The 19,316-nt window shown below is 42.6% G+C and overlaps 1 long non-coding RNA gene across 1 annotated transcript; it reads right to left on the bottom strand.

Annotated features, from left to right (window-relative positions):
- Nucleotides 1–344: 344 nt before the first annotated feature.
- On the bottom strand, nucleotides 345–18,807 carry LOC143526894 (uncharacterized). Its single transcript, XR_013133981.1, has 3 exons — nucleotides 18,662–18,807; nucleotides 552–602; nucleotides 345–409 (listed from the first exon to the last, which is right to left on the bottom strand). It is a non-coding gene; the product is annotated as an uncharacterized LOC143526894 (long non-coding RNA).
- Nucleotides 18,808–19,316: the final 509 nt, after the last annotated feature.

Below are 19,316 nucleotides of genomic sequence, written 5' to 3'. Positions count from 1 at the left end.
CGAAGTAGCACCACCAACCCAAGGAGGAGAAGTGGAGTCAGAGTAGCACCACCTACCCAAGGAGGAGAAGTGGAGTCAGAGTAGCACCACCTACCCAAGGAGGAGGGGCTGCATAGGACTGGGTGGAGTGGTAACAATGCTTTACAGACTTTGCGGACTGTGGAGAGGGACTGCAGTGTTCACCTTACCTGTTGCAGCACACAAAGTGCAAAGAGTCAGTTAGCACAGGCACTCATTCCTGACCCCTACTGGACATCAACACACACAGCAGACGAGGGGGAAGAATTGCGGGCGAGGCGGTGACCTCAGTCTCCACTCTGATACAGCTCTCTATTCCTGAGTCTCCATGTCTCTTTATTGCTCTGTTCACACATCAGTCCATCGCTGTTCCTTTTTATCTTCTCAATTCCTAGATGAGAACATGAGCACAGAAGAGCTGTTTTTAAGCAAACATTTGCACACAACTCTCCTTAGGTGGTAAAATATGGAAACACGTAATATATGTAATTAAGTCCCTACAAGCACCACATATTTCCAACAGAAAAACAAACCTGTTCCCAGCGTTTCCTGCTGCTGTTTGCGTAGTGACAGCCGGAGTTATTCTGTGCCAATGGAAAACAGGAAACAGCTTCAGGCTCAACATCATAATTTCATTCATCATATAATTTCACATATTTCTTCTGCTTGACTATAGTCAGAAATCTACAATGACATTCTCATTCATTGTGGTGTTGGCTGCTGGTCCACAGTGGGAGGAGCAGCAGGGTGTAGGGGCTGGTCACCAGTGGGAGGAGCAATAGGTTTGGGGGCTGGTCATCTGTGGGAAGCGCACAGAGCTGGAGGTGAAGAACTGTGCTCCGCGAGGGGAGCTGTGGTCCTGTACCCTGTCAGATGAAGTGATACACAGTGGAGCGCCCCACACACCTGGCTGTGACACACCACTGTCCTGGAGGATGCCTGTATAATGTATTAATGAAGTGTGCAGCAGGGTCTGGATAAAGAGGAGACCGAAGGGAGCGTGTGGAGGAGGGAGCAATGTGTCGCGCATCTTCCCTCCATCTGCACCTGCTCTTAACCTGCTGCGAGCAGCTCCATGGTGAGAGCTGAAACTACACATCGCCTCCTCCTTCCTCCACCCTTCCCCCCAGTACTGCACATCTTTGTCCTCTACCTGAGAAAGAGGCATGTAGTGGAGAAGCTCTTTAAATAGTAATAGCTTAATAAGCATGGAGGGGAGAGGTGGAGATGGAGGAAGAGGAGAGGTGAGGATGGAGGGGTGGGGTGGATAGAAGGGCTGCGGTTACTGAGGAGGTGGAGGGGGCTGCAGGGACAAGCCAGTGATATTTCGTTATACAAGAGGAAAAGGTAGAACAGACAAAGGTCAGCAGACTAGTGGCACTTTTTTTTCCTCTCTCTCTCTCTCACACACACACACACACACCGCTGTGCTGGGGGTGGATGCAGGGTGTAGTACACTCAGCAGTGTTCCTGTGTAATGTAACTTTCTTGCTGGGTTCCACACTCATCCATGCTGACATGTCGATGAGATCTGTAATACAGCCTTGAAGTACACCACCATTTACATGGTGATCCACTTATACCATATTTATCCTTTTTGGAATATTTACCCCTCCCCCCAAAATATATAGAGTGTCATGTTTTATTTTGGTCTGTTAATTGTATGCATTATTGTATATTTGAGAATTCTCTATGAAATGAGAGCCAGACTTACAAAGCTGCTGAATGATGCTCATTAATGCCTAATGAGGTCCTTTTCAGGGCCCTTAATGCCTGTAAACCAACACAAAAGGTTTGTAATGCTAATATGATTTCTGAATGAGACTCGGTGAGATTTGGCCCCAATCTGGACCTTGTCCCAGCAGTTTGGTGTACATGCAGTTCACTGTGTGCTCCATGATTATGTGGAGTCTAAGGGAGGGCTCAGGGCCTGTCTACTCCGCAGGGCTGCAGGCCCATGTGCGGCTCCATTACAGTCCTTCTTCTGCATTCCTTCTCCCAGGGCCACCAATAACCATCCTGCCCAGCAGCAGTACAGACCCTCATTATCCTGCCATTACATTCTGACTACACGGCGTTATGTTCAGTATGGGGATTGGCAGTGGATACTGGCCAATAATACTGTAATTAAAATATCTATCTGCTGACAGCGTTTTCCCCTTCCCTCACTGTGTGTTTGTCAATATTGTCCATTTGTAGTTTTAGATTACTCAGTGACCTATAATTACTTTGACACTATTGACATTCTGTAAACCTAATTGAATCATGAATTAATTGTCAGAGCTTCACAGCTTACTTTCAAACTCACAAAAGGGCCTTAAAGAAGCCGCAGTCTCCTTAGCAGGGTTACAGCATGCCTGTATTTTCGGAGAAAACATCATGGTGTACTAATTCATATAATAAATGTCCACATTTATTATGTATGTGTGACGTTCGGCGAGGGACGAAGGACGAGACAGGAATCCTCCTCTTTTACGCCACTTTTATTAAACAAGATTGCGCAATAGCGCATGAGCAACATATACTTCACACGCAACGTGTAGACATTAGACAACGACGAGCACAGGACACTGCGCGAGCGCACATTAAATAGACAGACCACATTAGCCCCACGTGATTACGAGACGATTCACAGGTGAGACACATTATTCACACAACATAGCCATCACCACGGAGTTCCGCTGACGCAGACAAAGCACGTGGACAACGTTTACACACGCCCAAAAGGTAGGGGCCGGGGTCCTCAACGTGACAGTATGTCTTTATGAATCAGATTAAATGATGAATACTCCCTTCATCCTTTACAGCAATGCAGATATGTGGAGCCTAATGAGGTCATGCGATCTCCATAGACCTAACTGTCAGTGATCCCTTATCCTAACACAAAAGCACAAGGAAGAAGTGCTGAGGTTCTTTATCCTGTTAGTGAAAAAGCATTTTTGCATTAGCTGCTATGCTCAAATAATTTCACAATGACATTATCCTGCTCATATGAAAACCTATAACAATAACAATATATGTGAGAGTGTGTGAAGGTGTGGTCAGAGTACTGTCTGTTTATCCATGTTGACCGGTTGTAAATTTGTACGATCAACAGTACAGCAGTTACAGCACATGCCAAACAGTAATAATTCAGCATTTGATAAACAAAATAAATGTGAAAGCCTTAATCTTAAGATTAAGCCTCAGATTCTACATTAGCTCATTTGAATGTTTAGAGGTGGGATAGAAGCATGAATTAGATCCAAGTCTGCTTTTCATTTGATTTGACATAATAAGCAGTGCCTTTAGAATCACTAGAGGACATGTCTTAATGTAAAGACACCTGAATGCAGGGCAGCTCTTGTACTGGGCTCTGCTTAGGGCTGCTTTGATAATGGAGACCTGCTCTGGGGCTTAAACAGGAAGGAGCTTTGGGAATAAACCATTTTTACTATCGGCTCAAGTGACAATGGTGTCTGAGAATACATTTCACACACCATTTGGTGAGTCTAGACATGTCATCTTCCAAGTTCTCTTAGCACTGTGGATATCTGATAAACAGCAAATACACAGCTAACTACAAACTCTTGTTGTAAATCAATTTCCAAGCAAACTGCTGTAATATCTTTCATGTCAAAACATTCACACACACACACACATATATATATATATATATATATATGTGTGTGTCTATATAATGTTATATATATATATATATATATATATATATATATATATATATATATATATATATATATATATATATATATATATATATATATATTCCCCATTATATTCAGAATGTTCCCCAAGCACCCTGACAGAAGAAATCGAAACAGCAATATAACTAAATTAATAAATAGATGGATTAAAAACCTTTAGCTATGCAGTCACTGTAGATGGGTGCTTTGAGCTGCCCGAGGTCTGCAGTGTTGGTTTGTAGCGGTTGTGATCTCTTTATCTGGTTAAGGGCTCTTATATCATATTGCTCTTGAGATTTTTGAGAGCAGAACGTGAGGTCTGAATCTAAATGAGTGTTGCACACCTTCAATTAAACCTGAGGGGGAAGACTCATCATTGAAACAGCTCCCAGACCACGGAGTGTACATGTGGAGTGGGGCACAACAGTTTCTCCTTTAGCAACTGTAATACATGCTTACATCCCCAATTTCTTCGCATTTAAATACATTGACATGATTTCATTTTTTGCCAACAGAGGCTGCAATGTAGAAACTGAGAATGGTGTAAAACCAGACTCACAAATGAACCCGAATAATTACGCATGATCCTCAGGCGAATACGCCGGTACCAGGAACGGGCTGGCCATCGGAAATACCAGGACAATCCCACTATTTGTATGGATGCTAAGAGACTTCCATTTCAGTACTAGAATACTGGAGTGAGTTTTGGCCTGTAGTTGACCTTTCCCCATAATCACAACTACTCGCCATCTCAAACGACACACAAGTTCTCCACTTACAGCAGTACTCACTAACACTCGAACACAAAGAAAACGAAACAAACCTGGAAGCTAACGATATAAACCAAAGCAAACACGCAGGACTTAGAAAGCTGGAGATTGTTACAGAACAATTAACAAGCAACAGAAACGGTGAAATAAGATCGCCCACAACATTACAGTAGGCTATATTGAAATCTGTAAAACTAAATTTAAAAAGGGTTTAAATACACAAATAAACGGAAGCTAAATTAAACACAGGTAGGCTATGCTCATTAACTGGCGAACGTGGCGGAACAGAAAGATACTAAAACCGAGCACGCACTTGAAAGGCAGGTGTTGCCGTGGGAACCGCAACGCCAGGGGGATGCTAACCGTGGCAACTACTTAAAATGACAAACCTTTCAATTAACAGTCAATGAATTTTGAGGAATTAGCTAAAATATTTCTGTGTATAAGTGGCTTTGCATCAAATGTATTTTACACTATTTAGCTGGCGGTTCTGCCGTTTTATGTCCAGGGTGGAGGAAGTCATTTTAGACGGTGCCATTAGTCTCTGTGACTGAATAAATCATTATAGTTATTCGTAAAAATATGTCCACCGTAGCTGTGTCCTAAAGTGTCCCAATAGGTAGAGGGCCTGCCTGCAACTTTGGAGTTGATGTGAATGAAATATTTTTACTAGGCCTACTGTTTAAATATACTACAGCATCAATTAACTGTGTTTGTTGTTTTAGAATGTTTCCACCCACAACCATTAATTCTTGGGCTTTCATTTTAATTAATGTCTTTCTCAAGGCACATATTTTGCCACGTCCTTGTCCTCAAGTAGATGTGATTGTTCCTGCCCCTCCTGGGAATCAACAACCTCAAGATCTACTTCATGTTGTTGATCTTTGTTGCTTTTTCTTGCTGTAGGATTTCACTCTGCAGATTGAGACTGCTGTTTGCCATATGCTGCCAGGGCTGACCATACACACTTCTTTGGTCCCACACAACACATACTTATCACCTGTTGCACTACACTGACAACTACTGTCATGTTAGTTAAATATAATGAAACAATGTAACTACCATAACAAAGATATCCAGCAGGTGATTTGTAGTCCTTCAAAATGCCTCATCTCCCTCAACTCCCTCATCTCCTTCATCTCCCTTATCTCCCTCATCTCCCTCACCTCCTTCATCTCCCTCATCTTCCTCAACTCCTTCATCTCCCTTATCTCCCTCATCTCCCTCACCTCCTTCATCTCCCTCAACACCCTCACCTCCTTCATCTCCCTCAACTCCTTCATCTCCCTCAACTCTCTCATCTCCTTCATCTCCCTCAGCTCCTTCATCTTCCTCAACTCCTTCATCTCCCTCAACACTCTCAACTCCCTCATCTCCCTCATCTCCTTCATCTCCCTCAACTCCCTCATCTCCTTCATCTCCCTCAACTCCCTCATCTCCTTCATCTCCCTCAACTCCCTCATCTCCTTCATCTCCCTCAACACTCTCAACTCCCTCATCTCCTTCATCTCCCTCAACTCCCTCATCTCCTTCATCTCCCTCAACTCCCTCGTCTCCTTCATATCCTTCTTCTTCATCTCCCTCATCTCCTCCATATCCCTCATCTCCTTCATCTCCCTCATCTCCCTCAACTTCCTCATCTCCTTTGAGTTGCATGTATGTATGAAAGGTGCTATACAAATAAAAATATATAATAATAAAGAACCTCCTTCACCTCCCTCAACTCCCTCATCTCCTTCATCTCTCTCAACTCCCTCATCTCCCTCATCTCCTTCATCTCTCTCAACTCCCTCATCTCCCTCAGCTCCTTCACCTCCCTCATCTCCTTCACCTCCCTCAACTCCCTCATCTCCTTCACCTGCCTCATCTCCTTCATCTCCCTCAGCTCCTTCAACTCCCTCACCTCCCTCATCTCCTTCACCTCCCTCAACTCCTTCATCTCCCTCAACTCCCTCAACTCCTTAATCTCCCTCAACTCCTTCACCTCCCTCATCTCCTTCATCTCTCTCAACTCCCTCACCTCCCTCAACTCCGTCATCTCCCTCACCTCCCTCATCTCCTTCATCTCTCTCAACTCCCTCACCTCCCTCAACTCCCTCATCTCCCTCAACTCCGTCATCTCCCTCACCTCCCTCATCTCCTTCACCTCCCTCAACTCCTTCATCTCCCTCAACTCCCTCGTCTCCCTCATCTTCCGAGTCATGTTCTTTCACTCGTTGTTGTATACTCCAGGCTCTTTATGTCATACTGTGTTGTTAACATGTTATTTTTCATGGCCTGGTGTATATTTTGTTCAATTAGACAAACATACATACTGTATAACAATGATTTATTGGCCTGTTAACTGTTTATATGGCAACAGTATCTTTTTTGCTGTTAAATGTTTTTGTTTCATTAATTTCTATCAAATATTAAAAGGAGTTTCATAAATTTAGAATAAAGATACCCAGATCGGTTAACATGGGAGGATGTCCCATTATCTCTGGGTTTTATTGCTCTCTGCAGACTTACAAGAATCACTTAATAAGCAGGTAGGAAACAGGTGTGAAACAACAATGTGTCATCAACAATTTGGTAAGACACCCTAGAACACAGAGCATGTCTTTATAATGAACGACCCTATGTATTGTGCAGTGACATCCTACAGTTCTAACAGCATTTTTAACTGTTATATTCCCAGTGCACTGGTAAACATTAGAACAGTCTATTAAAGCTATTCTAAAGTTTTGACCTGTGGAGGTTGTGACCTGCGGAGGTTAAGGACTGTGTACCTGCTGCATCACAGCCATCATCTGTAACTGCTTCTTCTACACTGTCCTTCCCCATTGGACATGCAAATGTATTTTAGTGAGCAATCTTTGTTGTGTAATTACATCAACTGGCTTTGACAGTTTGAACTTGCACATGCATAATACCTTTATTTAAAAACGGGCTTACATAAGCACTTAGAAATGCACATATACTGTAAATGTAGTGTCATGTTATCGAAAACCATTAATCAGGTTTGCTAAAGGAAATAATTTGTTGATGGAAACTACTGAATGAATTCAAGGACACAGAGTCACACAGAAGACCAGTCACAATATGCTGACCTTTCCAATTGAGAAGAACATGCCGGGGTTCAGGATGTCCCGGGGGGACTTCATATTTTCTGCCCCATGCTGGTGAGGTTGATAATTACTTGTCCCAAAAAAAAACCCCAAAACCAATTTCTCTGCTGTGTCAGCACAATTAGGACATGGACACTGTTGTCCGTCAGGCGCTCAGCAATGGACCACTGATTCTCCAGCGTAAGCAGGCAAAGTGACTCCACAGTGCACAACTTGCTGACCATGCAACCATCACCCCAGTATCTCCTCACAGGCACCTCTGGGCTCTGTACACAGATCGCCCACAGTCTCAGTGTTGTTGAGCTGCAGTGTGCTTGATGTGTGGAGAATAAAGCATAGCACTCATTAGCTAGCAGGGGCTAGGATGAGTAATAGGTAAGAGGAGGCTGAGTCAATCACATATACAACAAAACATACTGTAGATAGTCCTACTCTCTTTTTCTGTACAAGGTCAGAATATATGCTGGAATGATGGAGTTAGTCTCTGCTTTTTCTTATCTTTGACATTATTGGAAAGGGTTGGGTAGAGGAGGCTGGTGGAGGGTGTGGGGTGGTAGAGAAAGGTGGAGGGCAGATGCCTGGCCACACCCACAGACCAGTGCTCTCCCAGGACCACACCCCACATAAGCCTGGCCACACCCTCAGAGCCTTTCCCAGGACCACAATTCCAATCAGAAAAGAAGCATGCTGTAGACACTGCCACTCTGTGTCTTCAACACTACAGGGAAATTTTTAATCCTTCCCAAAAGTACATTAGGTACTTTTAATTAAATAACAATAATTGCATAAATTATTCAAGTTTATAAATACTTTAAAATAGGAAAATTATTAATTCGCTAAAATTTGTACTGTAATTCTGCAGCATCCTTGGGCACCCCCATGCAGTTAGAATGGTACATTCGACTATGACGTTCATAGTCGACTAGGGGGTATAGTCAACTATAGTCGAATCAGTAACTATTGCAGGTCACCCCTAGTATAGTACAGAACAGTACAGTATAGAACAGAATAGTACAGATTTTGCACTGATTTTGCATCTCATGGCATTCATTGTAATGCATCAGCCTTACATTCACTGAAAGGAAAGTGAGTAACAAAATTACACACATGGCCCAGTAAGCTGTTTGTTATCAGGAAATCATACAGAAGGGACCCAAATGACACAGAAGAGTTCCAGAAAGGCCTTGGTAGTAAAGACATCCAGACATTTTAGACACATTTCTGACCACGTATGTTCACAGTAAAGGAGTCAATCTAGCAGTAAAAACACACATGATTTTTGAAAAAAAAATTGTGCCACAAATGCACAATTGGAAACCAGAAACAAATCAAAACCCAAAAAGAAGTCGACTGCTCTCTTTAGCAGGAAAGACAAGAGCACTAATATAATAACAGAGGAATCAAACATAAAACAATTTTGAGAAAATTATAACAACTTGAAAAACACAGACTGTGAAGAATTGGCAGTCCAAGACAAATCATATCCAAACACAAATATATAATTAGACAAATTCTCAACATTAATATTTTTATTGAAATTAAGAACTTAGAATTGACTAATGGTGATCAGACTTCTAAATTTCTCAGCAGGAGCCTAAACATAAAATGAAAAGTCTGTGTCAAGGGGTGCCAGGCACCCAGCACAAGGGAAATGCCCACTCAAGTACATGGCCACTCAGTGGACACACCCACCCCAGGACATGCCCACTCCAGTACACTTCAACCCTAGGACACGCCCACTCCAGTACACGCACACACACTGCTCTCAGTCTCCTGCCAATTGAGCAAAACTGCACCTCATTATCACTCAGTCTATTTAAGCCCACAGGTCCCATCACAACATTCTGCACATTGGCTGAGTACAGAGACATAGCTCCTGAGACACATCAGACTCTTATTCTCGTTCACTGAGCCTAAACGTCTCTAAGACTCCTTTGTTTAACTTCCCAGTTTGTTTTTCTGAAATGTGCTGCTAGTTCTCTTTACCAGGTTAGATTTTTTGTTTGATCTATGAAGTATAAAAGTCCTTGTGTTTGATCTATGAAGAATAAAAGTCCTTGCATTTGATCTATGGAGAATAAAAGTCCTTGTGCTCAAACCACACCTTCTGCTGCCTCCTTGCTTCTCACTTCACAGACTGAAATCCAAAAAAAGACTTCTGGATCAGAATGTTATCTTAACTATACAAAGGCCTTTGATTCTATTTGGAACAAGGATACCCTAAACATCTTGAAAGGGATGTAAAACACATGACATCATTAGAACAATGTATACAGACATCATGTGCAGCATCAACACTGGGAAAAGATTTCTTCCCTCCAGAGCATGGCATGAGACAGAGCTACACCTTAAACAAGAGTGCATTCAACATTGACATAAACAAATTGACACAGATGTTAAAACAGTCTACAGTTCCTGATCTCACTCTGTACTGCTCTGGAGATCAAACCTTTTCTCTCTGTGAGTGATTGGGTTCTGCTGTTTCCCATTAACCAATGCATAAATGCCCATAAAAATAAGGGTTGAGGAACAGTCCTCTCACTCAGAAGGTTCTGAACTACTGCTCCTCACTAACACACCACCTCATATCACACTTCAGGACCAGAACTAACCACAAACTGGATCAGAAGGAACCACATTACTGAACATCTAAAGGAAAAAAATATGTGATGTATTATATCTCAGAAATATGGAATGTATTACACACCATGTTTCTGTCCCTAAAAGACACAATGGCAGACTAATTTACTAAGGCAACTGAAGTGGAAAACTGAAAACAATCTTAATTAAATCAGGTGAGGTGAAGAGAGGTGAGGGGAGTTTAGGTGTGAGGGGAAATGAGTTGAGGTGAGGTGAGGAGAGGAGTGGTGTGGTGAGGTGATGTGAAGTGTGAGGGGAGGGGAGGTGAGGTGTGGTGTGGTGAGATGAGGTGATGTGAGGTGAGGAGAGGGGAGGTGAGGTATGGTGTAAGGGGAGGTGAGATGTGGTGAGGTGAGGTGTGGTAAGATGAGGTGATGTGAGGTGAGGTGAGGAGAGGGGAGGTGAGGTATGGTGTAAGGGGAGGTGAGATGTGGTGAGGTGAGGTGTGGTAAGATGAGGTGATGTGAGGTGAGGAGAGGGGAGGTGAGGTATGGTGTAAGGGGAGGTGAGATGTGGTGAGGTGAGGTGTGGTAAGATGAGGTGATGTGAGGTGAGGAGAGGGGAGGTGAGGTATGGTGTAAGGGGAGGTGAGATGTGGTGAGGTGAGGTGTGGTAAGATGAGGTGATGTGAGGTGAGGAGAGGGGAGGTGAGGTATGGTGTAAGGGGAGGTGAGATGTGGTGAGGTGAGGTATGGTGTGGTGAGATGAGGTGATGTGAGGTGAGGAGAGGGGAGGTGAGGTATGGTGTAAGGGGAGGTGAGATGTGGTGAGGTGAGGTGTGGTAAGATGAGGTGATGTGAGGTGAGGAGAGGGGAGGTGAGGTATGGTGAGGTGAGGTGAAAAGAATTGAGGTAAGGTGAGGTGAGGTGGTGAGGTAGTGAGGTGAGATGAGATGGGGAGGTGAGGTAAGGTGAGGTGAGGTGGTGAGGTGTGGTGATGAAGTGAGGAGAAGTGAGCACACACAAGGAATCTGCCAAAAAAAAGTAGTTTGCTATCAGTGCACGGCAACAATGACACAGAGCTGCACTTTCTAATTTAACTCTCAAAATTCAAAGAAATTTGTGAAAGACTCTTTCCAACAATTAATATTAAATGCATCAGATTGAACAGTGTATCTGATATTCAGAAGTGAACACCCCTGCTAGAATGAGTGGTGGATTTTAGCAGTCCAACACACACACACACACACACACACACACACACACACACACACACACACACACACACGACGAGGTAGAGGCATACACACACGTGACGAGGTTGAGACATAAACACACACACATGCACACACTTTCATGCACTCACAAAAAGAAAACCTACATGTCTTGCCATAACACGAACTTATTAATAACGTTATTTTACCTCTCCACTTGTACGGAATATATTCATATGAACACTTTCATCTTAACTACATCATTTTCAGTTTTGTTTTTGCATTATTCTTTCATTTCTTCAAACTCTGTAACCCACGCTTTCATGATACAAATGCACCTTTATTTGTCATGCCAATAAAGCACCTTAAATTGAAGAGATAGAAAGAGAGGGAAGACAGAGAGAGATAGAGGGGAGGGAGAGAGAGAGAGAGAGTGAGGGAGAGAGAGAGAGTGAGGTGTAGTGGTCTGACTCTGACTAAATGGCACTGCCCGTTCCTAGGAATACAGTCCCGTTGTCAGGGCAACAGCAATCAATTAAAGGTTCTGATTCTGATGTCCTTGGTGTGTTTATGCTTCCCACTCCACGCTGATTTACAGTCGTCCTGAACTATGACCTCTGTACATGAAAACACCACTCATAACATAACACTGGCCAAGACTTAATCACAACCTACACAATGACCAAAACCTACCCAAGGCCTCTCTCTCTCTCTCTCTCTCTCTCTCTCTCTCTCTCTGTCTCTCTCTCTCTCTCTCTCTCTCTCTCTCTCTCTCTCTCTCTCTCTATTTATATTTATATATATATTTCTTTGTGTGTGTATGTGTGTGTGTGTGTGTGTATTTGCCACTTAGAGAAGACACCTGAATTCAGGCCCACTAATGGGAAGACACCTGAATTCAGGCCCACTGTAATGGGACGTGAAGTTGAGCCTCGTGGACAGAGATCTCGTTTATTTGATGCGCAGCTAATCTTCTGGTGAGAAGCTTTCAACTCCCTGATAAGAAGAGAAATGTTGAACCGCAACTAATAACTTTCTGCTCAACTGTAAAGCTCCAGAGTGACTGGATCAAACAGGCACATGAAGCCCTCTAGAAAAGAGCAGAATGAATCTAGATCACTGGAGCTTTATAATTGGGTTATTATTGTATTAAAATTAGATGAGCTGCCAGTCTTGTCTGAATTCTACCATATCCAACTAGTGTAAATTGACTCACACCACCAGCATGTATCTGATCTTCCTTTTGTTCTTTTTGTGTTTATGTGCATATAAATCCACCTGGAAATTTAGATATAGACAGAGAAAGAGACAGAAAGACAGAGAGAGAGAGAGAGAGAGAGAGAGAGAGAGAGAGAGAGAGAGAGAGAGAGAGAGAGAGAGAGAGAGGGAGAGAGAAAGGGGTTGCCTTATATTTCAGATTTTTGATTAAGTGCAGTGATTTAGTGCATTAAATGAATGGTAAAAAGTGTTAACATTATTTATGTTAACATCTTGGTTTCATTTAGACAATTCTTGTAATAGTAATGTTCCTGGTTCTGTCTGGCTCGCTCTCTCTGGCTGTGAGAGGGCAGCTCTGTCTGACTGTCAGAGAGAGCAGCTCTGGGACGTGTGTGGGGAATTATGGTGGGGTCATTTGTTTATTTTTATTTATTTAGAGTAACTATTATTCTTATTATTATTTATCATTGTCTTTGTTCTCACATAGTTTGTCATGTAAAGCTTTGCACTTTGCACCCTCTGTGTGTGTGTGCGTGTGTGTGTGTGTGTGTGTGTGTGTGTATGTGTGTGTGTGTGTGTGGGTGTGTGTGTGTATGTGTATGTTCTCAATCACATCTCTGCCCAGTTGTTGAGACATAGGGAATGAGATAAATGAACCCTCCAGGTGCTCCCAGGTAGGAATACACCTCTCTTTCTCTTGCCACGCGACACATTAAGCTCTTTCCCCGCCTACGCTGTGGAGTTTTGCTTGAGAAGTGTCTCCCTCTCTGACACACCTGTCTTATTAAGAGTACCTCCACACTTGTTTATATGCCCCTGGCAGGAGTGCTGATGGACGTCTGGATGTTCCCCTGACAGAGCTGCGGCTCTTCCAGGCCCAGCACGGCTGCAGCTGCATCAGAGCCCGTCCTGTTTGGGCTTTACTCTGACTTCAATTAGGAGCCTTAGAGTGTTAGCTACACTAAAGGCAAATGGAATTCAGTGATGGGGAAAACAGTTTTGGCCATTGGGTAGCTTCCTGTCAATCACTGTCTCTGTTCACCAATACACTAAAACAAATGAATAAATCTAATACAAAATGCAAATCTAATTGCCCTAGGTTTTGTTTGTTCGATTAAAATTATGGTAATGAACTTAATGCCCATTTTAGCTTGTCTACAATCACCCTGTAAGACTGAGATTTCTTCAGAATATTGTAGTTAGATTTTTTTTTGATTGGCTACTATTTGACTTTCAAATTGTAACTCATTTTCTTTGATAGTAAAAGAGGAGAAAAACAAGCTGTGTTCACTGTTGTTAGTTTTAGTTTGATTGGTTTTCCCAGTTGAGCGACCTCCTAAATTTGACAAACACAGAGTGCTCCTAATAGAATTAACGGTTTTATTTCTCCCAGGTCTCTGATAATGGAGATCTGTGCCGCAGAGAGAAGCTGCACTCTCATCTCAGTGACGTTGTCTTTATGAGGGCAGACTGCTTGAGGACATGAGTCTGTAGTTCCCCTGAGGACATGTGTCTGTAGTTCCCTTGAGGACATATGTCTGTAGTTCCCCTGAGGACATGCGTCTGTAGGTCCCTTGAGGACATGCATCTGTAGATCCCCTGATGACATGTGCAAGTATTTCCCATGAGGACATGCGTCTGTACTTCCCATGAGGACCTATATCTGTAGTTTCGTTGAGGACATGCATCTGTAGTAGTAGGTCTGTCGGTAAGGCTGTCAGTAAGTCTTTCAGGAGGCTGATTCAGCTCAGTATTGCATCATCTGGGTGTAACAACCACAAACATGACCGTGCCGTGTGTGTCCTCACCTGTGTATCCTCACCTGTGTGTGTCCTCACCTGTGTATGTCCTCACTTGTGTGTGTCCTCTGAGTCCTCTGTGTGTGTCCTCACCTGTGTGTCCTCATCCATGTGTGTTCTCACCCATGTGTGTCCTCACCTGTGTGTGTTGCCTGTGTGTCTCTTCTGTGTGTATCCTCAGCTATGTGTCCTCACCTGTGTGTCTCCTCTGTGTGTTCTTCTTTGTTTCTTTCCTGTTTAATATTAAACCTTGTTCTCTGAGGCATCTGACTGAATCCCTGATAGAAGACAATGCCAATATGAGTGCAACAGCTTTGAACAAATAAAATACAACAGCAGCAACTCCAACAACTTACCACAGCCATTCCAAACTCTGCTGCCCTCTGTTAAGGCAACAGCATGAACACCTGCTCTTTGGGGAAGAGCAGAGGCTGGAGATTTGTTCAAGCTCCAGACCATCTATCTCCTCAAGGGAGGAGAGTATAGTGTTGACTTAGTGTCTAGCCACTGCTATTCCCCTAACCCTAGTGTTGACTTCACTGTGTTTTTGTTTCACATTAAAGTGCACCTAGTACCTTGTATATGTCCGTCATATCATTAGCACTGCAATATTGTGATCAATGATACTGCACTGAACAAATCCAACTCCTCTAATAAAACAAAATGACCATTATCAAATAACCATTTCTTTTTAGCTCTTTCTGGTCAGTTTGTCTAGTGGAAACATGGAAATATAGATTTTTTTTTTTGTCTGGAGGGAGATAGAAAAAATCTATTTTGAAGATGGTGACACTTTTAGGTCGCATAAGTGTGTGAGAGAGAGAAACTGGGATGCAGGAATCTAGCTGTTATGATATCAGTTCCCAAACTTCACTGAGCTTGAATTAAGTCACCTAAACAATCACAGTTCGGATTTGTTGCATAATCATTAAACTGCAGGCAAAGAACTCCATTAATCCAAAGGCAAGGAAGGTATAACAGTCAGTTCAGAGCTTTAACAGCACTCCCCTTCTGCTCACCTGATGCTCTTTAACATACAGTCTCTCTGTCAGTAATGAACGTTTCTGTCACATCTCATGATGACACATGCTCATAATACCTCAGAATACTTACAAATCTGTGATAATGATCTGACTAAAAATTCATTTTAATGCTTTCATCAAAAACAGAGACCAAAAGTCTAAAAAACTCTAGAGATGGATTCAGTGACGAATTTATTACAGTTTTAGAAGCTAACTATGAATTATTCATCACACATTATGCTTTCTCCTCTATACTCTTTCCCATACTCTCTTTCTCACTTTCCCTCTCTCTCACTCCCTCTACCTCTTAATCAAAAGCATAATTATGACAATATTCATCAAAGTAAAAAGACAGTTTACATGTGGCCATCAGACAGTGGGTTCAGGTAGAATGTGTCTCTGCCTTCCCTCCATTGTGTGCCATACAGAGAAAACACTGGCTGACTGTCTAGCCATTATGGGCTGAAATTTACAGAACACTTACAGAACATTTGCAGAACATAGTTACTAGTGCTCAAGAAGGACCATACACCAATCACAGTCACATCTACAAGAGCCTTTACACACATACTGTACAGGCTCATTCACACACGCACGCACACACACACACACGTACAGACACACTCACATTCTCACACACACACACACACACACACACACACACACACACACACACACACACACACACACACACACACACACACACACACACACACCCACACACACACACACACACACGTACAGACACACTCACATTCTCACACACACACATTCACACACACGTACAGACACTCACAGTCACACACATATGTACAAACACAGTCACATTCACACAAACACACATACACATACTCACACGTACAGACACACTCACAATCACACACACACACACACACACACACACACACACACACACACACACACACACACACACACGTACAGACACACTCACATTCACACACACACACACGCACACACACACACACACACACACACACACACACACACACACACATTTGTTGGGTTAATTTTGACCCAAGGCAACCTGATGTGCTCTTTTGGTAGAACGTGTTTGTTATTGCTCTGGGATTGCAAGTCTTGGACTCCCTGCAGCCTTTAAGCAGCATGTGGGTACATCAGGCTGCACTGGGCCTGGTCTCCCCAACCTCCAGCACATTGAACACAGCTTCAACCCACTATTCCCTTTGCTTTAATCATTAGTGCGAGGCTAACACCATATAATGTTGATATTGATAAAGATGTGGGAGTGATATTGATAATGAGGAATATTGATAATGTTTGGGGTTGATAATTATGGTGGATTTATATTGCTGTGAGGTTGATAATGATGGGGTTTGATATAAATAATGGTGTGGGTTCAGTAATAATGGAGGATTAATACTGATGATGATGTGGTATTCAAAACAACAGGGGATTGATATTGATGATGATGTGATATTCATAACAACAGGGGATTGATATTGATGATGATGTGGTATTCATAACAACAGGGGATTGATATTGATGGTGATGGGGAATTTAGTAGTACAGCTACATTCATTCACATATTATACCACCATTCCATTTTCTACATCCTAGTTCCACTATAACCAGATGGTACAAACCCACAGCTTCCACTGAAGGACATACAGATGCTTCAGGCCTGACAACCCAAAATAAATTACCCTAATAAACAATATTGCAGCTTTAAGCCTTCTAAAACCTGACTTGTAATTCAAAACACAAACCTGCTATATGCCCATGAATACTGTGTTATACTTGAGATTCTTGTAAATCGCTGTAAGCTTCTGTAGAAAAAGTCACACCGATGTTTCAGTCAAAACTCATTTAGTGTTTCACAGTGACACCTGAGTAAAATCCATGTGTCAGTGTGTGATTATTTGTGCCTGTCCCCAGGTGAAACCCTCACTGCTTTCAGAGATTGATTCAGCAGATCAGCAGGAATGATTAGTTCTGCCTGTCAGCTATGGTCTATGTGGCATCACTTGTTTAGGTATGCTTGTCCAGAGATGTTGCTTGTGATTGGTCAAGGCTGTTGCCATGTGGGTGACCCTAATCTCCCACCTGCTCCATGTTTGTTCACCTTGATGCCTGCCTGTCTTGAGCTCTAATTGAAATGAGAAATGTGCAACTGAGCTAACGATGTCCCTAAATTGAGTTCCATTCATTAAAAATCCCCCATTTGGAACAAGAACACTCAAGACATCACCAGTCCTCTGGCTGACATATACTTATTTAAGTACTGCAGTGCAACAAACTTTTTTAGTGTAGAGTGCAAAACAACAACCCAGAAACTGTCAGTGTTCAGTGGATCTCCTGCATGACATTTATAATCCATGAAACCTAAATAAATATATACATTTCACCCAAATTTGTAGCCATTCCATTCAGCTTGCTCTGTTGCCAGAAGCAGGTATGATCCACTTCTGAACTTACTCAGTAGAGATAACATATAACTGACCAGTCCAACCACCTCAGGTTAGACCTCCTGCTTGCTCACGTTCCTCGCAAATGTATGTCAGAGCCATCACTACATGTCTGCTTGACTGTGTGTCTTGCATATTGTAAGTGTAGTATACCACTTGCATGTTATGAACATGGTGTAACATTTTAATGTCATATGTTTGCTGTAACTATATTCTCTGGAGTGCCCCTAAGCCTAAGACTAACCTTAGGCATATGAAATTCCCTTCTAAATTCCCTTTTAAGTGGACTTGGGCCCTACCTTTTTGATTACTCTCAGTCTGACCACATCTCTGGAAAACATCTCTGGATCACATCTCTGGACCAAATCTCTGGACCACATAACTGGACAACATCTCTGGACCACATGATGTTGGTTGCTGTACCCCTGCTGCTACAGTTCTGAGCTCTGTGTGTGTGTGTGTGTGTGTGTGTGTGTGTGTGTGTGTGTGTGTGTGTGTGTGTGTGTGTGCGTGTGGTTACTCTGCAGTGGCCCAATTGTGTTTTTTTTCTGTGATTCAGTTCCATAGACAGCACTACCTCAATTTTGAATGTTGAGTTAATTAGGCTGAAGTAAGAGCAGAGCTGATCAATAAGGACAGCTGCAGGACCCGTAGAGCTACCGGACATCATGAACAATGCAACAGATAATAACACTAACCTACCAGTGTTTTGGATATAACTACTTCCTTAGAAGAAGAATGTTGATTAATTGGATGAGATGTATAAAGTAAACGAACAAATGTGAAAAACAACAACGTAACCTGTGATATTGCAGCCACACTGGAAGCATTTGGCCCTTGTCCCAGAAAGCGTGTGTAGAGTTTAGTCTCTTCGTGGTGTTGGTTACATAAAGAAAGCTGGCATGCTGTGGAGACGAGTAGGCAGATGCTGGATCGGACCAGATGGTGCTTTCCTACAATGAGACAACACACAAAAATGCCACAAAAATGCCAAAAAACAAATCTAATGTGTCATAGTAGTTTCACATAGGAAAGGGCCTGGATGAGTTACGTGCCACTTAACTAGGGTGTTCTGTCAAAGTCAGACAGGCTTACAGCAGCGTTTAGGCTCTTTATGTACGTAAGCACTCAGGCTAAGAGCAGTTGACTTTAATGGCAGTTTCCAGTAACTTTCTTCAGTGCTTAAATTGTTGGGTGTTTCTCATTTTCTGTTTTGTCATCATGTCAATGTGTGAAATTCAAAACAAACACTGACAGCCATGGGGTTAGGTTACTCAACACACTGTCACACACGTTAAACAGCTGCATACTCACAGTAAGCCTCATGCCTTCTTGATACCAAAAAAAGAACAAAATAGACAGTTCTAGCACCTAAGAGTTAAAAGTTCACTCAAAAAAGTTAACTCTAAATATGATTCAGGGTCTCTGCTGAGTTTGCATGGAAAAGTAACCTCCA

The sequence above is a fragment of the Brachyhypopomus gauderio genome, chromosome 1 (genome assembly GCF_052324685.1).
Source record: "Brachyhypopomus gauderio isolate BG-103 chromosome 1, BGAUD_0.2, whole genome shotgun sequence".
Taxonomy (NCBI): Eukaryota; Metazoa; Chordata; class Actinopteri; order Gymnotiformes; family Hypopomidae; genus Brachyhypopomus; species Brachyhypopomus gauderio.
This window is presented reverse-complemented; position numbering and strand designations above follow the sequence as displayed.